The sequence below is a fragment of the Palaemon carinicauda genome, chromosome 25, assembly GCF_036898095.1.
Source record: "Palaemon carinicauda isolate YSFRI2023 chromosome 25, ASM3689809v2, whole genome shotgun sequence".
NCBI classification, from domain to species: Eukaryota; Metazoa; Arthropoda; class Malacostraca; order Decapoda; family Palaemonidae; genus Palaemon; species Palaemon carinicauda.
In genome coordinates, this window is record NC_090749.1 from 69,192,163 (window position 1) to 69,207,162 (window position 15,000).

At 33.1% G+C, this 15,000-nt stretch overlaps 1 protein-coding gene across 1 annotated transcript in view; it reads left to right on the top strand.

The window, feature by feature from the left end:
- LOC137619065 (uncharacterized) overlaps window positions 1-15,000 on the top strand; it is a 54,559-nt gene that overhangs the window by 39,436 nt on the left and 123 nt on the right. The gene's annotated exons all lie outside the window — the stretch shown is intronic.

A 15,000-nucleotide genomic window follows, 5' to 3' on the forward strand; every position in this document is an offset into this window, starting at 1 on the left:
TATGGGCATATGGATATTTAAGGGAATGAATCCCTAAGGTTTGCTATAGATTACATCATAAGTTCTCTCTCTCTCTCTCTCTCTCTCTCTCTCTCTCTCTCTCTCTCTCTCTCTCTCTCTCTCTCTCTCTCTCTCAACCGTAAATCCTAAGCCTGTCACATTAAAGTGCAATAAATGCTTACCAGCACTATAATACGGACATCTGCTGCTATGAGTACCTATTCGTACCCGTAAGTATGTCACGAGTAATATAGGATGGAAACAATATCATATGTATCTACTATGAGTTTGGAAGATGCATACATAAACGTGATTTAGATTTTATCATATCTACATTATATACATACACACGCATATATATATATATATATATATATATATATATATATATATATATATATATATATATACATACAGTATATATATATACCTATATTTCTTTCCTATCACACTGACCGGCATTATTATTCTTATGATTAATCGGTTTCTCCCCGCCCCTTAATTAGATGGAGAGAAGGTTGTCAGACCCGGTTGAAAAGGAGGAGGGTAGCAAGAATTGAATCCATGCATACATATCTATATAGATTATTAACCGTCATTTTTGGTCTTATAGACACAAAAGGTTTTCTAATATATTTTTTCTGGTACAAAGCTGAAATCTCGAACCCACTCTTTTCCCGTTTTGCGCTTCACTTCAGTCGACTGTTTATGTCTCACTATGTCAACCCTGGAGCTCTCTCTCTCTCTCTCTCTCTCTCTCTCTCTCTCTCTCCTCTCTCTCTCTCTCTCTCTCTCTCTCTGAAAAAAAGCAAAACCGGGGAAGCACCTAACAATAAAATGAAGAAACCCCCTCCTCATGGGGGGGGGGGTAGGGGAAGGGGTCTTTTGATATTATTAACACAAAGACGGTTATCACCGGGGACCCTTTTCTTAGCTGGGAGGACGAGAGGGAATGGCAGGGGCATATAAAAGAGGATATTAAGGTAGGATAATGCCAAATGATATACCGAACAGAAGGGATATTACTTTTCTTTCCCTCGCCTCGGTATGTGTGGCTTATATCTTCAGAGAAAGACTTACGGGCGAGAAAAAAAAAATGTTTTTTTTCTCTGGTCGGGACATTTCTTGTGGAGAACAGCTCTTTATTCTGAAGAGATGTCGATAGTGACGGGGATTACCTTTATCACTATGTGATTAATACAACAACTACGACAAGAACAACAACAACAAATGCAGCCGTTTCTAGTCTACTGCAGGACAATGGCTCCCGACTCATGTCTGGGGTTTGGCCAATTTTCATCACCCCATTATTTAACGGCAGATTGGTGATAGTGGGAGATTTTTGTATGATCTCTCATAGGATACAAACCTAGTGTCACAATGTGTTCATATATATATATATATATATATATATATATATATATATATATATATATATATATATATATATATACTGTATATATATATATATATATATATATATATATATATATATATATATATATATATATATATATATATATATATATGGACAACAGTGCACCCGTTTCTAATCCGCTGGAAGACAAAGGCCCAGAATAACATCTGGGGTTTGACCACTACGAATTGGTGACGGTGGGGGATTTTTTGTCTGATTGCTGAGAGCCAAACTAGTTGGAAAAAGGAGACTGAGACAAAACAGGGAGATTAGCAATATATATAAAAGTTATTGAGTAATAACAATATCTTAAACTAAAAAAGTAAGAACACGAGCAACAATTATGGTTTTGAAAATTAAGAAATAAGATAAAGATATAGAAAGAGCCAAGAAAGGGGAAACCTTTCAAGATATTATTATTATTACTATCAGCTATTATCATAACAATTACTATTAACTTCCCATTAAAATAAAGGCAATATTTAAGTAACTCTGCAATTGCATCATGTCATTTGGTTCAACGATATTTTCTTGTTTTTTTATTTTTCTATTTTTTTTTTCTTTTTTTTTTGTGTGAAGGATAAACAAGGAGTTTATTTTTCAGGCAATGTAGAAAACATATAAGTAAACAATATTATATAAATATTCACTCTTTTCATGCAGCAAGGATACTATTATTACCTTCGCCAAATTCGAAGTATAAGTATAAATATAAGTACGTATTGGAGTTAAGAATAAAAAAAGACTGCTTGTTTTTTGTTAGGTGAACAACATTACGCAAAATCTACGAAACCAATTTCAACGAAACTTGGAAGACAAGTCAGGTATGACCCTAGGAAAAATCCATCAGATTTTGAAGAAAATACATCGAAGTACAAGTTCGCAGAGGTGAAGGTATACTCTCAACCGAGTGCCCCTCTAATTATTGTTGTTATCAACATTACTCTCTCTGTTAACAATGTTAAAATATTTATACTGCTTTCATGAGAAGAGAAAAGTTATTTCTGTCTAGAAAAAAAAAATATGATAAAAAATCGATAAATTATTGTTGACTTTTGCTTGATGTGTATGACATAAATCAGAGCAAGGAGAGACTCATCGAGTTTATGAGTTCTACTTGATCTTTGTAGCCTATTGGATACGTCCCTGTCTAGCGATCTGCTGGACTGGGGTGGGGCCCGCTCATTTTCTATAGTTTCTTTTAGCGCCTGCAACCTCACCATTCCTCTGAGCCAATTACGTGGGGTTTGGAGGAGTCTATAAATCTACCTGCTGAGTCATCAGCAGCCATTGTCTGGATCTCCCAGGTTTTATCTTAGGTGGAGACTGGAGACGGGGTTTGGACGCTGAACATATGTATATAGTATATGGTCAGTCTCCAAGGCATTGTCACTGTCCCTTACCTCTGCCATTCATGAGTGACTTTTAAACCTTTAAACCTTTAAGTATAAGCCCCATTTTTTTCTATTTCTGATGTCTTTATTTTATGCAAGTTATCTTCCGAGGACACTTACTTTTTTGAAGGTGGGTTGGCAAAAGGTATTCTTATTGCCCATGAGGCAAGTAATCATCTGTCCCCTAGAACGCAATTTGGCTTTTGCAAGGCCCTTACACTGTTAAAAATTTGCCGTAAAAAACGGTTAAAATCATGGATTAAATGTTGCAAGGCATTTACAGTTTTTAAAATAGGATATATTGACGTAAAGGAGTGATATTACGGTCAATAACCCGTAAAAGATGATACCAAAGAAGGGTAAAATTACTGTCACCTGTATTTTACTGAAATACAGCTCAAAACCGTAAATTTCTACAGAGAATTTCCGAATAGAATATAGATTTTAGTTATGATGTGCAAAGCTGTACTGCTGTAGTAAGAACCACCCATACTAGGTTGGTATGTTGTCTGCGATCAAACAAAAGTCTCCCACCATCACTCATCCAACTTGGGCAAATCCCAGACATGAATAAGAACGTGACAAAGGTCTTTGTTCTACAGTGGACTAGAAACGGCTGCATTTTTTATTGTTATTCATTTGAAAGGGTTCGTCTTTAGTGCTGCGCTGTTTATCATTCTAGAAACCTGCTCCTCTTTAAGGGCAAAGACTAGCGAATAATACTTCCTGTTTTTCTGGGTCACCACTAAACTGTTCGAGGAACGCCTTTAAAGTACGCCTCGAACCTGCAGCGAAGGTAATTTGGCCATCCAAGGCGATAGTCACTGATCGTTATTAGTTTTACTCATATTCATTATCAGTCCTATATTCTCTAGCTCAGTGGTTTTCAACCTTCTTAACTTCATTCATAGCCTTCATGATATCTCAATCTCCTTGTGGCCCTCTAAACTTTTTTTTGTAACTAGTGTACTCTACCCGTCAAAAATGACGGATAAATGTTTAGGATTTATATGCACAAATATGCCAAGCAGACCTTTCTCTCCCTAGGGTATGACTACTTCCCTTCGCCCACCCCAGGGGACGAGATTGCTGGCGTGATCAGATACACACACACACACACACACACATATATATATATATATATATATATATATATATATATATATATATATATATATATATATATATATATAGGTATGTATATATACATATATACATATATATATATATATATATATATATATATATATATATATATATATATATATATATTTATATATATATATATATATATATATATATATATATATATATATCAGCTATTGATTTATTCCGTGGAAAGCGGAGTTTCAATATGAATAATAGTACCAGGGTTATGATATACATCTTTATTGCTTAGCTTTCGGAAAATCTATTTCCATCATCAGAGCCTAAAATAGGATACAATGTATAAGTTAAAACATAGTAGGATGAATATTTAAAACAGAAAATTCAAAATGAACATACAAAAACTTTATGAAATAAAAATAATAAATTAACATAAAACTATAAAATCAATCTAAATATAAAATAAAAGATCAAAGCGCTAGCGCTATAAACTCACATGAAATAAAATTAAACACAATTTAATTCGTACGTTGCCCGGCCCAGGTTTGGTTTTAGTTTGTGCTGGAATATTGCCTCCATTATTATTAAGTCGAGGTTACTCTGGGAAGTGGTTAAGATGGAAAAATTCCCCTTGGTCATAGGGTGGTCCTCACTTACGGAATGGTCTCTGATGGCTGAATGGGGTGGTTTTGCCATATAATTACCCGTTCTAGGTGAGCGATCGAAGTGCTCAGATAATCCTGCACGGTAATGTCTTTCACTTTTTCCAATATACGATGCATTACAGCGATCACACTTATATTTATATATGACACCCGAACAAAGATCATCTGAGACCCGGTCTTTAAATTGGAAAAATTTGCTAATAGCATTTGATGGGGAAAACACGATCTTCAATGATACCTGAGGATAAAATTCACGCACAATTCTACTGCAAAGATATCGTATTTTAAAACTGTGGGACCCCAGATATGGAATAGAAAAGAAGATATTTTTCCGAGGAGCAATTAGTTTCCTTTCACAAGGTGGTAGCGTGAGTTTGCTTAGTGTTTTCCCTATAGAAGTATCAGTAAAATTATACGGGAATCCATTGTTGTAAAGTAGTTTTTTAATATACGTCAGTTCCTTATGAATGTTGAGGTAATTAGAGCAAAGGTTATACGCTCTATAAGTGAGAGTACAGATAAGATTTCTCTTATATTGTATAGGGATAAAAGAGGAGAATTTAGTGCATAAGCCTGTGAACGTTGGTTTCCTGTAGACAGATGTGTTTAACCCATTACCAAATTTATGAATGTTGATGTCAAGGAAAGATATGTTACCATCCATTTCCACTTCACTAGTAAAATTTATATTTTGGTGTTTGGAATTCAAATAGTTTAAAAACAATTGGACATGACTTGGGCTACGAAATAACAAAAATGTGTCGTCGACATACCATCTATAAAAAAGAGGTTTAAAATCAGTAGGGCATTCATTTAACCAGATGTTTTCATAATAGGCAAGAAAGGCATTTGCGAGACTAGGTCCCATAGGGCTACCCATAGCACAACCATTAACCTGTACATAAAACTTTTTATCAAATAAAAACAAACAATCCTTAGCAGACAATCCCAACAGTTCCTTCATCTCCTTCCTTGTAAAGCCATTCACTTGTTCCTCGTCTCCAAACAACCCTTCCACGCAGATATCTATTGTCTCAGTCAAAGGAATATTAGTGAAAAGAGACTCCACGTCAAAGCTAGCCATTGTACATTTTCCCAAGTTTAAGTTTGAAATTTCTTTAGCAAATGAAAAAGAATCCTTCACTGTATATTCATTCACTGTTATTGGGGCTATTACCGGAACCAGAAATTTAGCTATATTATAATTGTGCGTCCCACAAGCAGACAAAATAGGTCTTAAAGGACAATTATTTTTATGAACCTTTGGCAGTCCGTACATAATTCCTGGCCTAGATCCTGAGCAGTATAGAGATTGGAAAGTTCCGTTTTCAATGACACCATTATTCTTTAATATCCTTAGGAACCTGTTAACCTTATCTTCATATTTCAGAAGATACGAAAAAGTATCAGATGTTAACGGAGCAAATTTTGACCTGTCATTTAAAATGTCCACCATCTTCCCAACATAAGTATTTTTATCCAATAGTACAACACCATTACCCTTGTCAGGTCTAGTTATTACAAGATCATCGTTATTTGACAAGTTCTTAAGAATTCCAGTAGTTTCCTTGTCTGAATATTTGTTATTGTTGAATGGATTAAAAGAATAAAATGACCAGTTAGCCAAATACCCTAGTGACTGCTTAAAATACCCGATTCCCTTACTCAATGGATCATAAAAATCTAAAGTAGAAATGGTTTTGTAAAATTTTTCGAACTGTAAAAAGTGCTGAACATAGTTTAAACGTCGAGGGGGGGAAAACAAACTTTAAGCCCTTGGCAAGAGCAGATTTTTGAATATCTGTTAATACCACCTTAGAAAAATTAAATATCACCTTATCACTAGACACATTACAATCATCTACATACCCCAAGTTTTTTAGCTTCCTTTGTTGGATATGCGTTACATGTTGAATTGACTTACAATTGTTAGTTTCAATAAGATTACTTAAATGTATAAAATCAAGATAAGACAATTTGGATTTTAACAGTTGTTGCTGGTTTTGGAGGGATTCCTGACAGACAGTAATACTTCTTTGCTTTGCTCGAATCTCACAAGATAAAAAATGTTTTTGACAATTTCTATAACTACGGGTGCGTTGAAGATTTCTATTAGACAACTTAAAACGCAGAAAATTAGGAACAAGGTCTTGGGCGTGGCAACAATTCAGAAAATGAAGATCACTTGAAAGTTTCTTGGGTTTGTAGTCTTGGCGCTCTGTACTTCGATAAAGAGAACGCAATGGTCGTCCATATCGTTGCGTAATCACATCAGCTATTGATTTATTCCGTGGAAAGCGGAGTTTCAATATGAATAATAGTACCAGGGTTATGATATACATCTTTATTGCTTAGCTTTCGGAAAATCTATTTCCATCATCAGAGCCTAAAATAGGATACAATGTATAAGTTAAAACATAGTAGGATGAATATTTAAAACAGAAAATTCAAAATGAACATACAAAAACTTTATGAAATAAAAATAATAAATCAACATAAAACTATAAAATCAATCTAAATACAAAATAAAAGATCAAAGCGCCAGCGCTATAAACTCACATGAAATAAAATTAAACACAATTTAATTCGTACGTTGCCCGGCCCAGGTTTTAACTTATACATTGTATCCTATTTTAGGCTCTGATGATGGAAATAGATCTTCCGAAAGCTAAGCAATAAAGATGTATATAATAACCCTGGTACTATTATTCATATATATATATATATATATATATATATATATATATATATATATATATATATATATATATATATATATATATATATATATATATATACACCGACAATTGCTCTTTACTATATAAAGAGGATTCAATATTCCGAAATTAAAATCAGAAGTAAAAAGGATGTAACTAATATATACATACAATTTTGATCAAGAAAACACCTTTGCTTTATAAGAACTAAATTTAAACTTGTTACAAACCTGACATGAAATTTGAATTTACTTTGGAGAAAGTTCAATCAATCTCTGCCCACTCCAATAAATGTTAGTTAAAATAATATGAGTAGACCTACCCTCAACAGGTCAGAGATGATAAGGATGTCTATAGAAACAGACGCCAACACGAACTTAAAATGGACGGCTGGAATGTATTCTCAGACGCCTACGGAGAGATGAAAGACTTGAAGCTTCAAACGTCGAATGCTTGAAGGCAGAATTTGTGGTCTGAGGCTGTCAATAACTTTAAAGTTTTCCCTGAAAAGGAAGGTAATGTCACCAGGGTACAACATATGAAGAGAATACTCGGGAGCGTTTGAATGCAGAGATCGTTGAGCATAGAAAAGAGCATTGTAAAGAGTTGACGAAAGTAGAGAGAAGGCTGAAGATCGAGAAGAACGCGAACTTCAGAACTGGAGTCTGGGAAAAACTGACTGAAATGTTTAAAAGCGTTTGTGATTTAAAAAACCTACTGAAAGAATATACTCTTCATAAGTAGCGTTTTATTAAAGCGTCTTAAGGAAGCTATATGCAATCTTTACCTATCACAGTGTTCTTTTTTAAAAAATATATAAAGAAAAAGTAGACGATCCATTATCATTAACGTCTTCTGCATCCGACACAACGTCCTGAAGAAATCATTCATCCGGCTTCATCCCAGAGATGAACCTTATGCCGTTTCTTAAAGCAATTAAAAAAGATTCAGGGACACTTACATAGACATAAATAATGTTATAATCATCATAACAGGAAATCATTGGAAACAATAACTTGGAGCAATTATAAAGAAGTGTTATCAGTTTACTGTAATACTTAAAATATAATACTAGGTGTATAGTGCTGTACGTAAATCGTATAGTACAGTACAGAATTGTAGAGTACATACATTAATACCAAAAGGTTACAGAATTAGTTTCCTATGAACTGTACCTGTGTGGTTTGCTGAACTATGTACTTAACAGAGTGTAGAGTGCAAGTACCTGTCTTTTAATAGTGTTAGGGTTCTTGAAATAATAATAATAATAATAATAATAATAATAATAATAATAATAATAATAATAATAATTATAATAATAATAATACGCAACATTGCAAAATGCAAATTTTGGCAGCTGAAGTTGATTTCTAACAAAGGGAAATCGTTGCATTGTCATTATTCCTTATTGTCAATATATATATATATATATATATATATATATATATATATATATATATATATATATATATATATTATATATATATATATATATACGTGTGTGTGTGTGTGTGTGTATATATTCAAAAAATTTTTGGACATCAGTTTTGAGAAATTAATTCATTTTTTTATGTTTTGAATATATCAGGTTATTAGAAACCTCTATGCTTAACAATTAACCGGACTGGAGTTCGAGTACCGCTCAAGCTCGATGGTTTTTGTAGAATCTGCAAACTCACCCTCCTTGTGAGCTACGGATGGGGCCTTGAGAGGAGAGCCTGTAGGTCTACTTGCTGAGTTATCAGCAGCCATTGCCTGGCCCGCCTTGGTCTAGTATAGGTGAAGAGGGGACTTGGGTGCTGATCATATTTATATATGGTCAACCTCTAGAGTCTAGAGCATCACCACTTGTCTTTGGCCTCTGTCATTCATGAGCAGCATTTAAACTATTAAAACTGACTCTGAACTTAAATTTCAGAACGAAAAATACAATTCCATTACATCCCTTACCTACGGTCCTTCAATTAGCTATTTTTCTTTTTTTTTTTCATTTCTAAAATATTTTTCATAATACAAGTATTATTATTATTATTATTATTATTATTAGCTGAGCTACAGCCCCATTTGGAAAAGTAGGATGCTATAAGCCCAAGTGCTCTAACAAGGAAAAATAGCCCAGTGAAGAAAGGAAAAAGGGAAATCAATAAACTCCAAGAGAAGTAATGAACAATTAAATGATAATATTTCAATAACATAAACAAAATTAAATTAGATCAATCATATATAAACTATAAAAAGAAAGATAGAAGAGTTTGTCCAAGTGTACCCTCAAGTAAGAAAACTCTAACACAAGGCAATAGAAGACCGAGGCTATGGCCCTACCCAAGACTAGAGAACAATGGTTTAATTCTAGAGTGTCCTTCTCTTGCGTATACAGCTTCCAGGGCTAAACCATCTACGACACATTACTAGATATCCACTGGATTCTAACAGTCATGCCTTTTCTGCCATTAGGCCTAATGTTACACAGTATTCCAGCAGAATTTACCAGTTGAAGCAGTCCACTATTATCCATGTTTCATAGTTTATTTGTTGAAAATTTATCTCATATTGCTATTTACCATGTTTTTATTATTTTAATTGGTTTCTTCTTTAATTCTTCATTTCTTTCTCTCACAAGGCTACTTTACACCATCATGCTTTTCCAACTAGGGTTGCACCTGGCTTGTAAAAACAATAATAATAATAATAGAAATATTGATAATAACACTGTTATTTGCATTCTTTAAAAACAATTGTCTTCATCTTCTCAATAAGAAGACGTCAATAAAACAATCAGAATGTAATTTCCCATAAACCCTGAGTTCAATTTTTCTATACCTTCGTCTTTAGTCTTTCCCAGCTTTGCCTCCTTCGAAAATGGGAGTCCTTTCCCGTAGAGTTTTCTTTTGCCTGTTCTAAATATACCGTACAGTTGGATCTTTACCAGAGGATCGATACACAGCGATAAAATGCGAATTCGTCGAAGGCTTCACAATGTGATGGAAAGAGAGAGAGAGAGAGAGAGAGAGAGAGAGGAGAGAGAGAGAGAGAGAGAGAGAGAGAGAGAGAGAGATAATTACCACCAAAAACCATTACATTCTGTTTAAAAGTTTTCAAACACCATTTTACAACTACCAACACACACTCTCTCTCTCTCTCTCTCCTCTCTCTCTCTCTCTCTCTCTCTCTCTCTCTCTCTCTCTCTCTCTCTCTCTTTACACACGCACAGCCACACAGACAAATCCATCTATATATACCTATATCAACTACAACAACAACAAGAGCAACGACAATAAATGCAACCGCTTCTAGTCTAGTGTGGTATCAATACCCAAGACATGTCCTTATTCCTTATTCACGTTTGAGGTTTGATCAGATTAGTGATGGTGGGAATTGTTCATTCTTGCTATGTGTGTGTGTGTGTGTGAGTTTATATGTGTATGTACAACCTTTCACTCTCACATTATCCATATTCATCTGTTATCTGTTCTTCCTTTCTCTTCCCCTGTTCTTCACTTCCCACAACTCTTCTCTTCACATTGACCTAATACAACAACAAGAATTTTTTTTGTTCTTTAATAAAAAGTGGAACGGAAGAGATGTCACCCGAGACATCCTTCCCTGTCTATCATAGCTAAAGTGAGATAGTTTTCTAATTGGAGAGAGATAGAGAGACGTGATTTTTATTCTCTTATGGATAAGCCATCAGGGAATACTTCTTGATATACATATACATATATATATATATAATATATATATATATATATATATATATATATATATATATATATATAAATATATATATATATATTTATATATATATGTATGTATATATATATATATATATATATATATATATATATATAAAGAGAGAGAGAGAGAGAGAGGAGAGAGAGGAGAGAGAGAGAGAGAGAGAGAGAGAGAGAGAGAGAGAGAGGTGGAAGTGGCACTACAACCATATATATATATATATATATATATATATATATATATATATATATATATATATATATATATATATTTATATATATATATATATATAAATATATATATATATATATATATATATATATATATATGTATATATATATATAAATATATATATATATATATATATATATATATATATATATATATATATATATATATATATATATATGGTTGTAGTGCCACTTCCACCTCTCTCTCTCTCTCTCTCTCTCTCTCTCTCTCTCTCTCTCTCTCTCTCTCTCTCTCTCTCTCTCTCTCTCTCTCTCTCTCTCTCTATATATATATATATATATATATATATATATATATATATATATATATATATATATATAAATTTAAAGGTTTAAAGGTCGCTCATGAATGGCAGAGGCTAGGGACAGTGATATTGCCCTATCAAGCATGACAATGCTCTAGAGACTGACCATATGTACATATGATCATTGCCCTAACCCGTCTTCACCCAGGCTAGGAACAAGGAGGGCCAGGCAATGGCTGCTGATGACTCAGCAGATAGACTTATAGACTTCCCTAAACCCCACATCCTCCGGTCACAAGGATGGAGAGGCTGCAGTGACCAAAGGAACTAACGAGCTTGAGCAGGACTCGAACCCCAGTCTGGCGTTCCCCAGTCAGGGACGTTACCACACCTGCCACCACAATCGACGTTAAGGTATCCCAAAACACAATAATATAATGAATATCAAAATGACTATGAATAGTATTTTTTTCCATTACAAAACAATGAAAAATACAATGACGACGCTGGATCCCTCCTGAATCCTCTAACAATGCAAGAAACGTTACGATGAATTTTCCAATGCCGAACTACGTGAGAAACATCCTGAGGCCGATACTCGATCTTTGCGATCTCTCGTGGTTTTATAGACGATGTGAAAGATACAAAAGGAGTTTTACAATGAAGAAATTTTACAATGAAGAAACAGTCTCTCTCCTTAACTTTAAGGCCCAGCAAAAAAAAAAAAAAAAAAAAAAAAGATTATAATAAAAACTTAAATATTGGAATAGCAGGAATTTTACAATGTAGATGAAGGATTTTTATTAAAGTAAAGCAACATATTACTAAATTCTACAACGATACTTGCTTTGAATAAATCTACAAAAAATATCGCAATGTAGAAACACGATGTTGCCTAACAACAATGAAATAATAAACATTACACAAATAACATGATGAACAATACCGTGAAATCTGTGACCTAGTTGACTAAAGGAACCTCTTCCTCCTATATGATAAAGGGCGGATATATATATATATATATATATATATATATATATATATATATATATATATAATATATATATATATATATATATATAATATACAAAAATAACAACAACAAATGCCTGGCCAGTGTGGATTTGTCATGGTGGGATATTTTCGTCTGACCACTCACAGCAAACCAACCTAGTATAAGTGGCCATGATTAGTACCGCATTGCTGACCATGACGATACACGAACTCTTTCACCACCTTAAGATATCTTCACTTAGAAAAGAATATATATATATATATATATATATATATATATATATATATATATATATATATATATATATATATTTATATATATATATATTCAATCACGTTAACCTCCTGTCCTTGGGGTAGCAGGGAGAGGGAGTAGTCATACCCTGGTAAGATGGGGGTGTGTGTGTGTGCATATCTATCTAAATATTTAGCAGTGAATTTTTACGGTTCCCGTAAATTGGCATATTATAAAACTGCAATGAACTGAACAATGATAGATTAATGAGAGAATTTCACTCTATTTCATTACGCATTTAAAAATTTTGTATATTTCAAGAAGAAATATGACCACATTATAAAATTCAGTGTAACACCGATATAATAAATTGGATATTGCATCAATGACACACGACCCTAAACTTTAAAAAAAAACTGAAAAAGGCAACAATGAACTTTAAAATGCTACATAGAAGAGGCCTTCACACTATAACCCCCACTTTTTTTTGCTGCTGACGTCGGCAAGTTGCAAAACTACCGGGAGATGCCACTCCTTCTCTCCTAAACTTTCAAAATAAGTCTTGAAATAGGGTCCCACGATAGAGTGACTGCTTGCAAATGCTACAGAGTTTCGCTGTTTTATTCGTATTCTGTTTTTATTTGTGTTTATATAATCTTGCTCTTTATGTGTTCTGCGGTTGTTGTTTGTGTTTATAAAGGTAACGTTTTTCGTGTTTGTAAAAGTATCCTCTACTTTGTGTGCAGGTGTGTTTTCAGTATACACACGTTTAAGGTGATATTTTTACTGTTTGTAAATATATTCTCTGGTTTGTGTGCAGTTCCATAGCACAAGACATTTTTGTGCGTTTGTGTTTGTCAAGTTTGTTAAGGATACCTGTAAGATTATAATCCTCTTACATGTGCTTTTTCGGTATCGGTGTCCATCCATGTACTTGCGTGTACTTTTATCCCCAACAATGTAAGTCATAGATACCACGTTTCAATACGCTTTCTTTGGCTTTTGGCATAAACTAAAATAGTTAGTAGAATGCTATAGTTGCCCTTTGTGAATTGCAGAAATATTTTCATGCTCAATGACATTTCTATTTTATGAAGTTTTTGGAGGTTAGAGTTCGAGAATAGAGGACCTTTTGAAGGGCTGCATTTTTGAAAGAACAGAACTTTTTGGAGATATTTATTGAGTATGAGATCTTTTAAGAGACTGGGTTTTGGGAAGACTATACCCTATATCTAGGGATCTGAAAAGATGGGACCTTCTGGGATGTTGATTTTTTAGGAGACTAAGAAGCTGGAACTTTCTTTGGAGAACGGATTTTGGAAAGAAGAGACCTTCTTGGATATTAGATTAGGATAACTGCGACCTTTTAAGGGCCCTCCTACGATTTGGAATATCAAGAAGACAGTGACATTTTAGAGCTTCTTATTGCAAAGACGACCTTCATAGATAAATGATTTTTGGAAAGTCCAGGCCTTTTAAGTAGTGTTCCATATGTGCGGTTATATGTATTTTACAAACATTTGTTCAATGTTTTATCATGATTATATTTACTTTTGTTTTTAGTTATGTTTTTTTAATAATTTGATTAAATGATATTAGGATTTGTTCAAAACAGTGGTATCAATACTGAAATTATCATTACCCCTGTTGTATGTTATTGTCATATAATGGGGTGTATAAAAGTCATATATAAAGATGAATATAAAATGATAATAATAATAATAATGGAAATAATAATAATAATAATGGAAATAATAATTATAATAATGGAAATGATAATTATAATAATGGAAATAATAATTATAATAATGGAAATAATAATTATAATAATGGAGATGATGATGATGATGATGATGATGATGATGATGATGATGATGATGATGATGATGATGATAATAATGGAAATAATTATAACAACAACAGCAACAACAACAACAACAACAATAACAATAACAATAATAATAATAATAATAATAATAAGGGGTGATGAATAACTAGATAGAACACTACAGCTTAACACAGCATTTCTTTTCGTATCCACGGGATTCTTTTTATTCGAATTCACAATATTTCCTCCATTAGTTGTGCTTGTAAGGTAAAACTTGAAAGTTCAAAGTTAAATATAATTATTTTCCTTTTGAAAAGTTTATGTTTGGTAACTTGACGTTTAAAGTTAGAGGCATTATATTTGTTTTATATCTCGTGAACCTTTCCACTTTAAGT